At 39.4% G+C, this 17,984-nt stretch overlaps 1 pseudogene; it reads right to left on the reverse strand.

Annotated features, from left to right (window-relative positions):
- The window catches only part of LOC124962877 (elongation factor 1-alpha 1-like), a 71,110-nt pseudogene that overhangs the window by 40,134 nt on the left and 12,992 nt on the right, over positions 1-17,984 (reverse strand).

The following is a 17,984-nucleotide window of genomic DNA, read 5'->3' on the forward strand; positions in this document are numbered from 1 at the left end:
TGTGGTCATTCTCCAACTGGAACAGAAATCAGAGTCTTTTTCAGACCTTGCCTTTCTATGCTACCCCAAGACCTTCTGGTCCTGTGTGTTCAATGTCTCTTTAGTCATTTCCTCCTTCAAGTCCCCCTGACGCTGCCCTGGAAAACTTACTAATTGTCACTAATGACCACAATCATTCTTGAATCATTTAATCAAGGCATTATCTCATTTAAGCCATCTGACCGTCCTATGAGCCAGATATCATCCCCAATTACAGACAAAAGGAGAGGCAGAAAGTCATGGTGACTTGTCCCAGGTTACAGCAAGAAGTTCTAGCACTGGGATATGAACCCTGACAGTCTGACACCAGAAACAAGACTGAATCATGAGACTCTCCACCACCAGCAGGGATTATAAAAACTTCGTCACTCGTCTTCCTGCTTTTTGGTCTCATCTTGACTATTCCTCTTCACATTTCTGTCACAGCCTGTTTACAAAACTAGGTGCTCATATTGCAACCCACAAAATCTCTGATGGCAACTTTATGCCCATCATTTATTCACCTGGCCATTCATTTATCATTGATGGCTTTATTTCATTCATTCAGCAAATATTCGTGGGCCACACATGATGTAGAGTCCTGCACTGAAGTTGTGGTAAAGATGAAAATCAACCAAAGTCTTGCCCAGGGCATGATAAGTGTGGAGATAATGATATAATCTAAACTGGAGTAGTGGGTGAGTAGTATGGAGAAAGATAAGGCAGAGGAAAGGGTAGAGGGGGGAAGACTTAATTAGACAAGATAATTAAGAAAGGGCTCTCCAATGAGTAACATTTAAATGTAGATCCAAGTAATGGGAGAGAGGATGCACTCAAGGCCAAGGGTGAAGTTCACAATGGAAGGGGGAAAGCCAGCACATGGTGCCTAGAAACAGGAGAGAGTCCTGAGAGAAGACAGACTTGGAGGCCTGATAGGTCATCTTTGGAATGATATTCCTCTCCCTTTCACTCATGTCTCTGTATCTCAAACATCTTCTGAATAGAAAGCAACCTTGTCAACAATGCACTACTTGCATATCCAAAATGGCGCATTCTTCTGGCTGCCTCCCTAACGCGATGCAGACTTAGGCCCTTCTTTGACTTCTAAAACCTTCCCATTCTTAAGGTATCTCCAATACCACTGCCTGAGTCACTGTTGCTCTTATGGCTGTCCCTACTACAGTTCTCTCTTCCTCCAGAGGAAGAGGACTACTGTGGGAGACTTACTATGTTAGAATAAGTAAGATTATGTTTGCAGATAGTGAAGAGTCAAAAAGTTCTAGTTTTAAATTACTTTAAAGTATGTCAGATCCCAGGGTCTTTCTGATAACCCTAATGAGTACCCTAGTGTTATGAGTCTACCTTGTTACCTTCCCAGGGTAGACTTCAAGCATCTTGAAAGCAAGAACCATATACAGTTCATCACAGTAGTTCCTTCAGTAGATGCTAATAAAATGGTTAAAAAAATTTTTATCTAAATTACCAATTTATGTCCTTCATTTAAAATATTTAAGATACAAATGAGAAAAGGATTTTGAAAAATCTAAACAAATGCATTTCTTCTTTACAGTGATATTGAAATAAGAGATAAGGAAATATAATACTCAGAGAATATATTCATGACCCTGGGGAATGCAGGGAAGAATTTTTAACACAACACAAAAAGTAATAAACTTAGAGAAAACTTGATAAATTCAACAACATTAAGATTTAAAATTTTGGTCCATAAAAAGTGAGTAAAATGACAAGATACAATTTATAAGAAGATATATGCAATATGCTCATCAGGAAAGATTTTGGATCTGCAATGTGCATGAAGTGTGTACTAACAGACTTGAAAAAGATACAAGCATACAGAAAAAAATGAAATAGGATAAACCAGAAATTTTATAGAAAATAAGGCATAAATTCAGGATAAACAAGTGGAAAAGATGATCAAAATCTTCTGGATGTGAAGGAATAATATTAAAAACCTTAACAAAGTATTCTTTCCACAAGTAAAACTTGATTCAACCAAGTTGGGAAATAATTTGGTATCAGTTTGGGCATTTCAACATTTTTATGTTTTATGGGACAGCAGTTTCACTTCTTGATATGTAAATTATGGTAATTCTAGCTTGTCTGTCTTAGGAGATATGTGTATGGATCTTAACAGAAACATTGATTATCAGAGCAAAAATCTGGCAACAACCCTAGTGTTCTCCAACTGGATCATATGTACATGAAGTGAGTTTTATCCAACCAAATTCATTTGCCGAAGCCCTAACACTCAATGTGACTTTATTTAGATAACTTTAAGGAGATAATTAAAGATAAATGCAGTCATAGTGTAGGGCCCTAACCCAGTAGGACTGATGTTCTTGTAAGAAGAGACTAGGGTATGCACAGAAGAAAGACCATGCAAGAACCCAGGCAAAAGGCAGTTGTCTGCCAGTTAGGAAAAGAGGTCTCACCAGGAACTAGTCTCCTCTGAACCTGGATCTTGGTCTTCCAGCTTCCAGCTTGTGAGAAAATAAATTTCTGTTTTTTAAGTCACCCAGTTTTTGGTATTTTGTTATGGCATTCCTAGAAGATAAATTTCATGCATAAGTCATGTATGGAATTCCATTTATTTATGTTATATACACATAATAGAACATTATATAGTAATAGAATTGAAAAAGAAACAGCTATACACAGCAAATGAATGAATCTTAAAAAATTTACAGATAAAATCAAGTCATAAGAGACTATATTCAATATTCCACAATTTGTATGGAACTTAAAAAGAGAAAAAAATAGTTAATATGGATATATTCATGTGGCAGAGATTTTTTTTAAGAAAAACAGAATAATGAACATAAAATTCAGCATGATGAGAAGCCTGGGAAGCAAGATGAGGAAGAGTCTCATGTAGAAGCCATGAAATTATAAATGTTCTATTTTTTAAGTCAGATAATGAGTTTATAAATATTCATTGTGTTATTATGTCCCAAATTTGTTTATAGAGAAAATGATATTGTTCTTAAGAACCAACTGTTATTTAAAAGATACCGGTAGCTGTTGAGTTTTGTTTTTGTTTTTTTGTAGTGGGGGTGACTTTTCTCCCATAGGCAATTGTTTTTGGACATTTGGGCTGCTATAACAAAACACCAAAACTGAGCAGCTTAAAACAACGGAAATTTATTTCTCATGGTATTAGAGGCTGGGATGTTCAAAATCAAGTTTCAGTGTCTTGTGAGGATCTGCTTTCTGGTTCATAGATGAAGTTTTGTCGTTGTGTCTTCGCCTGTCAAAGAGGCAAGGGACCTCTCCCAGGCCTCTTCTGTTAGAGGGTTAATCCTATCCATGAGGACTCCATACCTGTGATTGAATCACCACCCAATGTTCCCAATGGTCCCATAGGATCACAATAGTGATTAGGATTTAACATATAAATTTTGAGGAAGACACAAACATTCAAGACTATAGCAGCAAACATGGCTTCCAATTTTTTTAAATTGAAGTTACTTTTTTCTCCCTTTGACAGCCTTGACCTTCTCTTTCCATATAACTGCATTCTTTATAGATTTTAACATTAGGGAAATAGTCAATTTCATTAATTTTTTGTTATGAAAAAATCCTACTAATAATATATCAGGTATGTGAGAGTACAATACTCAGAATTGATTCCAGTATAAAATTAATTCTCAGTTACTTATAATATTTAATTTGTGTATGCAAAATATCCCAGTCACTGAGAAGATAATTGACTTTTCTCTGAAGTCTCTCAGTCCACATATTAATTTCATCTTCTCTCTCAGACCCATACATTCATTGGAACTCATTGGTATTATCTGTGTGTACTTAGAGGAGTTGCAATGCCAATAAGTTTGTCAAACATCATCATATCTGGTCTGTTGGGCAGAATTTGTTTATGTTATCCCAATTCTACCTCCATACAACAGTGAACAATTGCCTTCCAACGTTTTGTGGATTCTTTTCTATTTTACAAGTCATATTCACTGTTGAAAGTTAAATGCTCCTCTGAAATAGTTACTTGAAAATACTATAGCATAGTCTCCAGCTGCCCAGGGAGCATATTTTGTGATCTCTAACTGATAATCTTTTTTAAAAAAATTATATTATAAAAATATTTATTAATAACATACAACATTGCTCATGAAGTTGTAGGACCACAGAGCATACAGAAAGTCAGCAAAGAAAAGATATTGAAGGAATTTTCAGTGTGATGTATATTTTGATAAGAGATGGGAATGGGAATTTTGCTAGGATGGGTTGTGATAGTTTCACCCACTAAAAAATATCATTTTGGTGATAGTTCATCGCCACTTTTCCTATCCTAAAATTTTCATAACAAACTGTCAGTCTTACCACATGGAATGTCTCACCACAGCCACTGACACATTTGGCTTTCATTGGAAAGTTTTGTGCAAGATATCCCTAAAGCAGGTTGGACTGTTGGAATTTAGTATCATTTTATGCCTTTCTTGAGGAAATGTGTTAAATGTGAAATATTATTTCAGCATTAAAAATTCAGAGTAACACCCATTACCAGCTTGGAAACCTTGATGACTGAAAGTGAATTGTCTTTTCCCAAACACTTTTCTTTGGCTGTCTGTGTCTGAAGGGGAAACTGAGGAAATGAAAGAATGTTCTTCTCACCAGAGGGATCAACAAAAAAAGATTTTCTCTTGCAGATGATTCTAAAACTTCAGTTGCATCAGTTTCTCTTTTAAAATGGAGTTCTTCCAATGCCTTCATTGAGTGAAGTTCATTTTCCTTCCAATGCTAAATCAGTACATCCCCAAAGTAGACTTGTGAATTCCTTACTATCATTAAAAGAAAACCCCAGAGACATCAACTGACACAAGTAGGTGAACAGGAAACAGTATGTCCTTTAAAAAATCACTGGGCATTGAGGCCCACCCACAGGGGTTCCAGGATTGAGGCCGGTGCCCTCTGCTAGAGACAGCACCAGAGCATGCTGATGAAGTAGGTTAAGCTGGTCCTACCCAGTCCCCTAACTGTCATAGCGACTGGGTTCTCACTGTGGCATGGTGGTCTGAGTGGTACTTGGCAGTTTGTTATACCTATGCGCAAAGAAACACCACTTCCACTCTCAGATTTACAAATCTTGGCATTTGGCTTGAGGCCGAAGTTTCCTATGGAGGCACTTAAGTGTTGTGTGCAATATTCAGTTAGGTGGCGAGTAGAGTTTCTCCTTCCCTGAAAATCGACCGCCATCATTTTGGGAGTCCCGGCAGGCCTTTTATGTTCTCTTGTAATGAATTTCCATTTAATTTTTACTTTTGTTGGGTAGACTGGAATCCATAAATATAAATAGGAGAGCTGCTGGCCACTATGGGAGCTGTAATTCAGTCCACCCGAGGCTCTGATAAAATGTACACTGCTAGAACCCGATTCCTACAGCTACGTTTATCAGAAAACTTCTATCAAATTACAACCTGGTAATGTCTATTTTCTCATGCATTACCCTATCTGTAATGATAACAAAATCATGCTAATCCATTCCAATTATTATTATTATTATTTTTTGGTGACACCAAAGCTGAACAGCCCCTCCAGTCAGACTCTTACATCAAAGCGCTTTTTTCCTCTCATGCCTCTTAAGAACAAAACTGTATTCCACTCTTTGGCACACTCTAATCTTTCTGTGTCTATTACAATACTTCATTAATTTGCCTACCTCATTGCTTTGTAGCTTTGAAGAAGGGAAGAAGTGGAAAACACTTGAATTCACAGTAACCTCTGGCAGGGTCTGCTCTTCCAAATATTTCAGCTATTTCCTCCCTGCTGGCTCCCTCTCATGTCTGAGTTCCTGTGAGGAGCAGATAGGAATCCATGCCCTCCCACCTTAGGCATCATAAATATCTTTCAGATAATAGATAATACACCCGATTGTATGCGTTCCTCTGCACTTAAGAGATTCTCAGTGTGAAGAGAAAAATGCATTTTGATTTGAGGCATTCCTAGGTTTTAGAGGGATGCTAAATTATATTCCTATAATGGTGGGGGAACTAAAAACTTTTCCCATTATCGAATTCAGCTTTATCTCTTTCCTTTTCCCTTCCTCAACCTCAAAAGAAACATCTGCAAAGCTATTCAACCCGATGAACAGCAATATGCTCCTGACTGTACCCCGTGTTTGTGATCTTGAACAAATGTGTGGGCAGCATGCATTACATGTGCATGTATACAGTAAGGGAACATATTTACTTTAAATCTCTGAAAGGAATTGTAAAACTCTGAACAAAGCAGTCCAGTCCATTTTGGTATGCTCTAAAGATTAACAAATGTGTCCTTACATTGATCATACATCTTCCAGGGTCAAATATACTGGGCTTAATCTTACCCTCTGAGGAGACCTGTCAGTTGTATCTTTTTCTGCAAGACATTTTTCTCCAAGTTTGATGATTTTTGTCAGGCTGATCCTAAGTCTCCTCTACATGGCCTCTATACATTTTCCTTCTATGACATGAATTCTGGAGCCCTCCCAATCCTGATCAACCGGGTTCTCATAACATCCATCTATTGGGATCACTCCACAGTAGCAAAGATTTAAATATTGCCTTAGGTCGGTTTTCTCTAAAAGCAACCTGAGTTAAAGGCTTGGTGTACATAATTTATTTGGGAGGTGATCCCAGGAAGTGAGGAAGGGTGGAAAGTTGGAGAAGGGAGAGAAGCTAATAAAATATGTGTTAATGAGCTGATTATTGCTGTGGGCAATGGGACTCCATTGCATCATGCACCCTGTAAAAGCTGACCATGCTTCAAAATCATTCCATGGGTATTGGGGAGGCTAAGGTGTGTATCCACCAATATTCATCCTCTGGTTGGGGAGAGGGTGCACTGGGTACATAAACACCTAGTACTTCTTTGTGCCTTGCCACAGAAAAATCATAAAGGTGGTGGAGAAATAAATCTCCACAAGAGAAGAGAGTGATAGTCTGTTGGGGTGGAGGGCTGTGAGCCTTCTGCAAGCTGTGCACCTGGGCGTCAGGAGCCTTCCGGTGAGCTGACGGACTAAGGGCAGAATGTCAGGGAGGGTCATTGTAGAATGCCAGGCTGGTAATCTGTATAAACTGGTGAATCAGTCCAGGTAGCGGGCAAGTAAGGAGTGCTGAGCCTGTGGGAACCACAGAGTTTAAGTCCTGTCCAGAATCACTGCAATCTAAAATAATAATAGTAATGATTCAGAGACTATGCCAGGTAAACAAAATATGTCTGTCTGCTTGTAACCCTTGCAAAAATGAGAAGGACAGTGGCAAATTTGAGTGCATGTCCTACCTGAATGAGGCCGTCACTCCTCAGCTCCGGCTAATTTTTTCCTTCCAAGAATAAGGGATGATATTGATAGATTGTGATTTTTTTTTTTCATGAGATTCTAAAATTCCAGATTTTACGGGAAATGTTTTATTTTTTGAGCACAATGTAAACTGAATTTGTTTGGGCCCTGTGAAGCCCTTCTGGGGGTGTCCACCTCCCATGTACAGCCTCTGCTGTCGCAAAAGCAACAGCAAAGGGACGGTGGAAGATCAGGACTTCAGAAGCATGGTAAGTGGCTCCTTTGTGCCTCTCTGGGTAAACGGGTTTCGCTAGCGTAAGCTTATTCCATAGAAGTCACATTTCTGAAAGAGCTAACAACAGAACAGATTAAGGACATGCAATGACAGCAGAAGTTGGGGCAGTCTCTTTCCTTAAATAAACTTCATTTCTTTTGAGCCTAACACTACCTTTGGGGCGTAGTTGGGGGTGGGGGACTCCAAAATAGGTGAATAGTTTTTCACCCTTGTTAACGTAACCCAGGTTAAAGCTGCATTGCTTTGCAGCAAGAAAATTTAAGGTAGAGCTTTGATCTCTTTCCTATTAAAATAAAGTAATGCATTATCCTGACCTCAAAAAAGTAGTCTTAATTAGGGGCCTTGAATGAGATAATTGACCTTGACATTGCCTTCAGCTCAAGGCACAAAGCTGTTATCAAAATGACTTATCGAGAAGTAAGACATGCTGCAATAAGGACCATTTATTTAATAATTCTACATTTCAGAATTTTAAGCTCCCAGAATCTTTATGCCACAAGGATAAATACAAGCTTTGTAGTGTCCAGTAAGGAAAGAGCCCTGTGTTGGAGTGAAATCTATGTCGATATTATGCTTTGATAAGAAATATAGTCTTTGTTTAATATGCATATTTTTTATACTTTTGACCTAGTTGTTTGCATCTTAACAAAATTATCTGATTATGAAATGTCTCTTCTGTGTATTGCAGGGTATCTTTTTAAGCATCAGCTCCAAGATTGGCAACCAAGAAGCACAGAAAAGAACACTGGATTAAAAGTCAATAGATGTTCTTCTTGGTTCTTACTTCAGCACTATGTGGCCATGAAAAAAAAATTAATGTTTTGTTGAATTATCTTTAAATACTTTAAAGCTTTATTATCTCATCATGTTAATATAATTATTGTCTTACTTCTTCCTTTGACCTTTCTTTGTCTCATCTTTTGCCTAAAAATCAAGCTATGATCAATTCCTCTTACCTAGGCAAACTCTAGGTAAAATTGTAAAGATGAAAAAGACCTTTGTAGTTTCCAAGACCTTCTTTCTGGTTCTTATTTCTTGTCCATGAGCTACTTTTCCCCTCAGCATCCCATGCCTACATTCCACTTTGTTTCTTGATTAACTCCCTGACCCAGCTATGTTCTCTCTCAAGATCTCCAATCTACTCTAAGAGTTAACCAGTTACTCTTCCCTGTTACATTTGCATCTATCTCTCGCTCAAGTGTTAAGGTTTCATTCTGCTGTTAGAGAAATTTGAGGTATAAATATTCAAATGGAAGAAATTTTAGAATGCTGGTATAGAATATATACATGAATATATATAATATAATAAAGAATGATGTGGAAACCTAAGGCTCAATTTAATACAGGTTATAGATACAGACTATTATAGGGTCAGAAAAAGAGCTCAGTTCTTCTGTAGATGTCACACTGCAAACATTAAGCATTATTACATGATTACCTAGCAGGAAAGGCACTAGGGGCATAGAAATGGATGTAGGGATATTTGCCCTTTAGGAATCCATAGGCTAATGGAAGAGATGGAAGGAGGTATAGATTGGCCACTGGGGCCTGGTAAGATGGTGTTTGGTTCAGATTGACAAACCTTATTGTTCTTTTTGAACCTTTTCAGATAACATCCATCTACAATAATCCAACCTGAACATGTGGTACATTTTTTCAAATCTTTATCTTCTAATAAATCATCTTTCTTTCCACCTATCAATTTCTTATCTTTGGTGTCAAATCACTGCCATTGCTCTGGTCCTGCCTCCCCCAAAACATATACCACAGTCCTTATCTCGGGTTTGGACACCTCAAAGTCATTCCTGGATCTTCCCTGTGCTACCAGAGACCTAAAGACATTTTCCAGCTGCTTTCTTTCCCCTGGGCTTGATTTCAGTGTACCTGACCTGATGCCTCATGCCCCAGTAATAAAGATATAACAAAACATCCTCGGAGAGGCCAGAAGATAAAATATTTCATAAAATAGAAGAGTTGGTAACATCTCCCTGTAGGAGGCACTATTTCCTCTGGTCTCCAAGAGTGAGCTGAAATTTGACAGGAAGAGGAGAAGGGAGTTATTTAAGCAGAGGGTTTAACAAGCCAAAAGAATCCAGGGAGGCATGACAAGATTAGGATGTTTGGAGAAGAACAAGAGGGTCCATGAAAAGTTACATCTACATCCACTTGAACTGTTTCCTACCTGACTATTATGGTTTGGATGTGAGGTGTCCTCCAAAATCTTACGTGTGAGACAATGCAAGAAGGTTCAGAGGAGAAGTGTTTGGGTTTTGAGAGTCTTTAATCCACTCAGTGATTTAACCCCCTGATAGGGATTAACTGAGTGGTAACCCAAGCAGTAGGGTGTGGCTGGAGAAGGTGGGAATTGGGATGCTGCTTTGGGTATATATTTGAATCTGTTGAGTGGAGTGGAGACTCTCTCTCTGCTTTCTGATCTCTTGTGAGCTGCTTCCCTCTGTCGCACATTCCACCATGATGTTCAGCCTCACCTCAAGCCCCGAGGTATGGAGCTGGCCTTCTATGGACCAAGACCTTCGAAACCATGAACCCTCTTCCTCTATAATGAACTTTTCTTCCTCTATAATTGTGCTGGTCAGATCATTTAGTCATGACTGCAAAATCTGACAAAAACACTGACTGTTTCCTAATTGGACTATTGACACCCAAATAAAAAGGACAAGGTTTATTTTTCTCTTTAGGTTCAGAGTTCATACTCTATATGTATATATGGAAACGACAGAAACTGCCTTGCAGAAGAGAAAGTTTTAGAAAGAGCCTGGCTATTGGGCTAATTAGACATCATTCAGTGTAAGTGTTATTGGTAGAAACAACTATCTTGCTATCTGGGCCTCCAAACCTTTCTTTCCTTGATCCCCAAATCTAACACACACACACACACACACAAAAAAAAAAAAAAAAAAAAAAAAAAAAACTCCCCGCACTCTCCACTCACCAACACGCTCCAAGCCAGCCCCCTCTCATTTTGCATTTGCCCCTAGATTTCCCCTTTACAATAGATGGGGCCCATCTTTTTGATTTTAACTTCTCCCCACCAGGAGGTAGAGATTTATCTTGACAAACCCTTTGGAATTGCTGGGGGAATATTAATAAAATTTGAGTGTGCGTCCTGCAGCAGTGAAGAGAATCCCTGAGAAGTTTGAAAGCTTCCGTGGGAGATTAGAGGCGGCTGGGAGCAAATGTGCTCCCGGGTAGTGAGCTCCCAGCGCGGATCTCTCACTATCCAGGAATCTCTAATTACTAATACAGTACATGAACAGTATGATATGTCCTTACAATTGCAGACGCCTTTTCAAAGATAATCTTTAATAGTTTATTTGACAACCTGTAAAATTATAGAAAATTATTAGTCTTGGGAATTACAAAAATCCCTGTAGTACAGTCAAACAATAAAATTATAATTACCTGTGGGTAATTGAAATTTAACTGTTTTTTTATTGTATATTACACATCAATAGCAACATAAGTTCAAGAGGTTTTTTTTCTTCTTTCCTTTTTTGTTACAGAACCTGAGAAAATGGACCGCATTGTTGGGGGCTTGTGAGTTCCTGTCAGAGTACTGTGCTTGAACAATTTCGATTAAAGCCCCATGTTTGAGACTGTCATTAGACCTGCATTAAATTACATATCTGGAGTGTTAAAAAATAAAGAGTACGGTAGTTTTTTTCTCAGCTACCTAAGGTAGGTAGTTAAGGCCCTGATTATCTTTAAAGGTCTATTTTTTTCCCCTCTACTGAAAGTCCTTGTTTCTTTCATTAAACATAAAACACATTTAAGAATACTAAACTGTGCAGACAGGAATATTAGGGATGGCATATTCCAAAGTACTTTTGTTCTGTATTCATTGCTCAGGGTTGACTTCTGCATTGCATAATGTGATTTTTTATTATTTAGCTCTCACATGACTGAACTAAACAGGATTGGCATTGTTTGGTCCTCTACGTTCCTGGGTGTTAGATAAAGTGAATACTTACCTTCCTCCTCTTCTTCATTCAACTTTCCCCTCCACCACACTCCAAGAAAAAAATAACTGAAGAAACAAAACATGAAAACATGTAAGTGTATTCAAACCAAAGCAAGGTACTGACGTTTCAATTATGTCCAATGACTTCTCCTCAGAATGACAAAGAATCCAAAGCACCTGCAGGCCTCAATCCTCTGTTTCCTTTGTTTAAAAGAAACTTCTGGCTACTCCCTGCTGGAATACTGGTTTAACTGAGTGGAAAGAAAGTAATGGACCCACATAGGGTAAAAAAAAGGTCACTGGTGAAAGGACTGGCTTCTGTTCAAAAGTCATCTCCACGATTCGCTGCCCCTCCTTGCCCAGCTCCCTCCTCTGTCCCTGCCTCAGAGTCCCACCATTTCCTGTCCGCCAACATCACGGCAAGGACTTTGGTGAACCATGGACCTCAGGACAGCCTTTTGAAGCCTGTATCCAGAGGTAACAGCTTCAGGCCAAGTGGTCTGACCCAGTTCCTCTCTGTGGTTTGGAGAGCGATGAGAATTTAAATCTGCTTTTATTTTACCCGGTACTGTCTGATTTTCACCTCTTTGTCTGGAAATAAAGAAACAGGGTCAAAGTATATGGAATGTTCAGGACTGATATAAGAAATTCGCCAGCAGGCTAGTGCCAGCCTTTCTTCTGTGAATAGTCTGAGGGGTCCAGTGTGGGAGGACAGGAGGCCTTCATCTCCCATGGCCATTGCTGGTGATTTCATGACACATGAGGCAGAGGGAGGAGCTGCTCTTTCCAGACTTTTGCCTTAATTATATTAAGAGAGTTCAAGAGAAAGAGGATAAAAGAAAATGAAGTACAGAAACAGCAGTAGCTCATTTCTTCTCATGTACTCCTTCATTAAAATATGTGATGGCAAAACTGAAATGAACACACACACACACACACACACACACACACTTTTTTTTTTTTTTTTTTCGGATAGAATTCTTCCCAAATTCAAATACTGAAACCCTAACTTCTAATGTGATAGTATCTGGAGATAGGCCTTTAGGAGGTAATTAGGTTTATATGATTAATGAGAGTGGTGTCCTGATGTTAGAATTAGTGTCCTTACAAGAAGAGACACCAAAGAACTTGTTCATCCCTCCATTCTATGTGTGTACAAAGAAGAGGTGACATGCACACACAGCAAGATAGTAGCCATTTGAAAGCCAAGAAGGAAACCTCTCAAGTCCCTGACCATGCCGGCACCCTGATCTCAGACTTTCAGCCTTCAGAACTGTAAGAAAATAGGCTGCTGTTTTTTCACTGCTCAGTCTATCTTAGTTTGTTATGGCAGCCTGAGTCGACTAATGCACCATCTGATAGGTAAGGTCCTAGCTTCATTAACATTAAGAGTTAATGTTGAAAAGCAATCAAAAGTAGAGCATTTCTTTTGAGAAAAGTTACACTTAAAATTAGTTCCACATCATGATTTAATGAAGCCCCTTAAAGCACCAAATATTATCTTCTCTCCAAAGGTAGGTGAGAAAATTTGTACACCATTGAATCCATGTGCGAAGTGACGACAAACTAATAGATTACCCTCATGGAGCTCAGTGTGGATAACGTCCCCCTACAGACTGGGGGAAACTCAGCAGTTTGGAGCACCATCGAGTCACACTTTTGTAGACTATTAATTTGGTATGATCTTTTCAAACAGGAATGAGTTCATGTCTGGTTTACCCATTAGTCATGTTTCTTTTCCCATTGGAACTCAAGTTCCATGTAGCTGGGAACTCAGTCATGTTTTTCACTTTCATTCTCATGGTCCCCCGCTGGTCTCACACTTAAAACAGACTCCAGCCCTGGGTGTTCCTGCCCCTGCCTTCTTCCTTCTTCCTGGTCCTCCTGTTCCACCAGCTCCTTGCTTCATTTCCCTCCAACCGCCATGATGGCGGCTCTGTCACACCCATTCTGCTTTTGTTCACTTTCTTTTTCTTTTTTTTAAAATTATTATTCATTTCTCCTCTCCCCTTTTCAGAGATGTCTTCTAGACTACTCTTCTAAAAGTCACTTCCCTGTAAACCAGGCTGTTGGCTTCATAGTCTGCTTTATTTTTCCTCCTAGTCTTTGTCACCATTTAGAGAGATTTTAGCACTGTGAGGCTCTCAAGATTTGCTGAGTGGATAGACTTTAAACAAGTGAAGAATACCCCAGAATGAGAAATTGGGTGTGGAGGTCAAAGTTACTCCCTGTGGTCCCCAGGGTCATTCACAGAAATAGGGTCTGCAGGAGGGGCTTATCTAGGGGAGAATGATGAATCACTGATGAATTATTTTGATTTTTATATGGGCATTTGTCATTTCTCATTTCTAAAATGGAAACAGGTGATCTATGCAGCATTAAATATTCTGCATTGGGTCCAACAGTTCAACATTACATTGAGGAGATAAATGTGGAAACTATCAAATCCATAATAAGGTAAAACCTGGTTTCCACCAATTTAATCTCTATTAAAAGCCTCATAAACCACATTTTGGTAAAAGGGACTAATATCTAACTCACAGCTATGCCCAGTTTCTAACTCAATTGGCATATGTTTCTTCATATTCCTCTTTAGAAAGTCAATGGTTTATGAAATTATCCAAATATCTGAATCCCTCCCTAGCCAGAAAGAGTCACTAAATGCAAAAGAATTTAAATTGCCCACATTCCATAATCTCCTCAGACTCTCCCCCCACCCCTATGTGCAAGCTTTAATTTTCGGAAAGGAAATAACATGCAAAAGAGTGAATTTTAGGTGGGTGGCTCCATGATTTTGATTCAATGCCCTGAATTTAATTCAAGCTGTTTAAAGGTAAGGCTTAAAAATAGCTCAATGCTAGTCTTCCCACACTATCCTCAAACCTTCCTTAATTCCTCTTTCTACTTTGGGAGGCATGAACGTGGAAGCCTTTCTTCATTCAGCAGAGACCCCACTTGTCAGATGCTGTGAAGAGGCAGGTGGGGAGACTTTTTAAGACAAATTCTAGAAAGACCTTTTTTCCTGCAGTTTCCTCAGAATCCTTCCTGAGCCTAAGATGCCAACATCAGTTGGGGGTGTGAGGGTCAAATGTCACTAGACCCAAAGGGTATCTCCATCTGGACAGTGTACTTTGTGCAATGCATCTAAAGGCTCTTATCTGGTGGGAGGTTTGAGATGTGTCAAAAGAAAGGCAAAGTTCCAGCTTCTGGCTTTCTGGAAGAGTCTCATTTCTCCCTGTCTGCTTAAAAATGGCCATCTTCTTCCAACACTCCTACACCACTTGGAGATCTCTGCAAGGCTTTGCAATGGGTGCCATGCAGAGGTCAAAGTCTCTTCCTCATGTTCACATCTTACAGGCAGCAAATTCCTACAGAATCAAGGTTATCCATGGAGTGGATTCTCCTTCAGTCTGCAGGGGACCTCAGCCTATTTCAAGTTTCATGTACTTTTTCAGTTGACAGAGTCTTTGCATATCCCTTCCAGCTCTAGGAGTCCGGGTTTTAGTTCTGTCCCAGACAGTTCTTGTAGTGAAAAAGTGAAACTTCTGTTCTAGCTAATTCAGTCTTCTGCACATTTGCTACTGTTTTTTAGAAGCCAGAGGCGATTTACAAGAGAACTTGCAAAGCCATTTTGCCTGAACAAATTCTCCATCTGGTGATTCTCTGAACATTATTTCATGTTTCTGAAAGGAAGAAATGAGGAATGGACTTAGAGGGCCTCATGTTGACGTTTACCTGCCAAGAGACCTTACTCTGCTGACTCTCCAAGAACATTTGTAAATTTACATTTAAAAACACTCTGGGCATAATTCCCCACTATTCCTTTGTTCCCCATGTTCTTAGGTCAGCGAAGTGGCCAGTTGAGGCCCTAGCCACACATAAGTATTAGAATAGCTGAAATAGGAGAAAGCTGAAAAAACGAAAATGAAGATTCTACTTTTTATTTCATGAGACCCACAAATAAGTTTGAGAGTTTTTAGTCAGTTGTGTGGTGCCTGAGAACAATGCTAGTGCTGAGACATCTCACATCACCTCTTAAGGAAAACAATCATGCAGGAAGCTTCTTGGCATACAAAGGAAAAACAGGTGACTATGGGGAGGGGGCTGTGAGCCCACATGGGCTCTGCTACTCTCTCTGAATATTCAGAATTTCCCAAACTTCCACCCCCAAAGTCATCCCTTTTTCACCGTCTCCTGGCTACTAGGTACTGGCAGTTTGCTTTCACCCTGTTGATTTCTGTGCTTTCCCCTGATTTCCTAAAGCCAAATGTGCCTCCCATCTGAAGATGGCTTTTCCTCACATGCTGACTGCCTCATTTCTGCTTCTGTTCCCTTTCCCTCCTGGAGATATCATCTCCCTGTCAACTTGGTTTGCTTTCCCGCCAGTTTGTGCCTAGGAAAAGAGAACAGGCCCTGGTTCTTGCCTCTTGTCAGACGTCACTTTCTTAAGGCCACATTCTGGTTCTCATTCAGCTGATCTTCTTTGTGTTTCCACTCTTTAATTTGTAATTCCCCCTCTGTGACCCTAGCTGCTGTTTGACTTTGAATCTTGCCTTCTTTTTCACTGGCCTCCCACACTGTTAACTCTGGGGGCAAATATCTGGGCCAGGCTAATGTCGAAAGAGAGCCAGGGAGAAGAAAAAAGATTGGATTACAAAAGGGTGTGAGGTTCACGGGGCTCAGGAAGTTGGAAATGCAGCACACTGACTTAGCTGAGGAAATAGACCAAGACTGGATGCATTCATTCACTTACACATGCATCATTTCTTCATCGATTCAATACCTCCCTGGAATACATACTCTTATCTCTTGGTTTTCTCTTTTACAGGTTAGTCATGATTATTTCTGTGCAAGAATCCTAAACTTACACAGCCTGTCTCCAACATTGATGGGAACTACCCCTTATCTGAGCCAGAGACACGTGATTCAGGTTCTTCACACTGTCCCTGGCAAAACACAGCATGACAGGCTCTCACTTAGGGGATCTTAAAACATTCATCCATTCATTGATTCAATCATTTAAATGACACTTATTGAGCAAGAACCTAGAATATGCCAGCTATTGTTCTTGGCACTCAGGAGATAGCAATAAATAAAATAAAGTTCCTGGTCTCACTGAACTTACTTGTTATAGAAGTAGATTGAGGGGAGACATACATATTTTTCAGGGATTGGTGAATTTATGAAGACAAATCAGGCAGGGAGAAGAGAGAAAGCCATGGGGAGAGAAGTTGCATCATTAGGTTCAGCGACAGGGAAAGCCTCTGTCACTAACATGTCATTTGAATCAAGAAAATGTGGGAGTGGATATCTAGAAGACAGCCTTAAACAAAGAGAACAGGAAATCAGAAACCCTCAAGCAGAACAGTACTTGTCATGTTAGCAAATAGCGAAACTTGGAGTGGTCTAATAGGTCTATTTTCTATGAGCACTCATAGATTTTGCATTTTCAAAAAAAATAATACCCACATAATTATGATCACTTGTTTAATCCTTATCTTTCCCTCTAGGCAACAGGAGATATGAAGCAGGGAATATGACTGCTTGGTTTACCCCCACATCCCAGTACTTCCTCAATATCTACTATATCTGAGGTACACCATAAATAGTAAGCAAATGAATGAGTAGATGTCTGAATAAATTGCCCTATAAAATGAGATAATGCACATAAATCTTTTAGCTCAGTGCCAGACATATACTATACATTGGATGGATTTCAGACACAATATGTTGCTGCTGATGCAGGTGATGATGATGAACCCAGGAGAAGAGGCATTTCCTCCTGAAGATGGAAAGACTGCTCTGGTCTGCTGTTACCCTAGCCTATGCAACCAAAGGGTCACTTTGTTGCTTTTTCTTGCATTTGCCTGGGGCTCCGTATGACTCCCATGATAGTAATAAATGTGTCTACAGTGACATACACGGTTTCTCTCAGTGTCTGTGGGGGATTGGTTCCAGGACCCCCATGGATACTAAAATCCAGGGATGTTCATGTTTCTTACATAAAGTGCTGCAGTATTTGCATAGAACCTACCCACAGTCTCATGCATACTTTAAATCATTTCTAGATTGCTTATATTACCTAATAATATGTAAATGCTATGTAAATAGTAGTTATACTGTGTTATTTAGGGAATAATGACAAGAAAACAAATCTGTATAACAGTACAGATGCAATTTGAAAAAAAATTTTCAATTTGAAATTGATTGAATCCACAGAGGTGGAATCCACTGGTAGGGAAAAATCAACTATAATAACACTTGAAGAAGGCAGAACTGTTTGAGTCTTCAAGGTCTCGGCCCTTCTAAACAAGGAGCAAAGTCTTCAAAGGGAAAACTGTTGAATGATGTAAAATGAAGACTACTGTCCCACTGAAGAGTTAGTAAAGGAGAACATAGCT

This window comes from Sciurus carolinensis, chromosome 13 (assembly GCF_902686445.1).
Source record: "Sciurus carolinensis chromosome 13, mSciCar1.2, whole genome shotgun sequence".
NCBI lineage: Eukaryota > Metazoa > Chordata > Mammalia > Rodentia > Sciuridae > Sciurus > Sciurus carolinensis.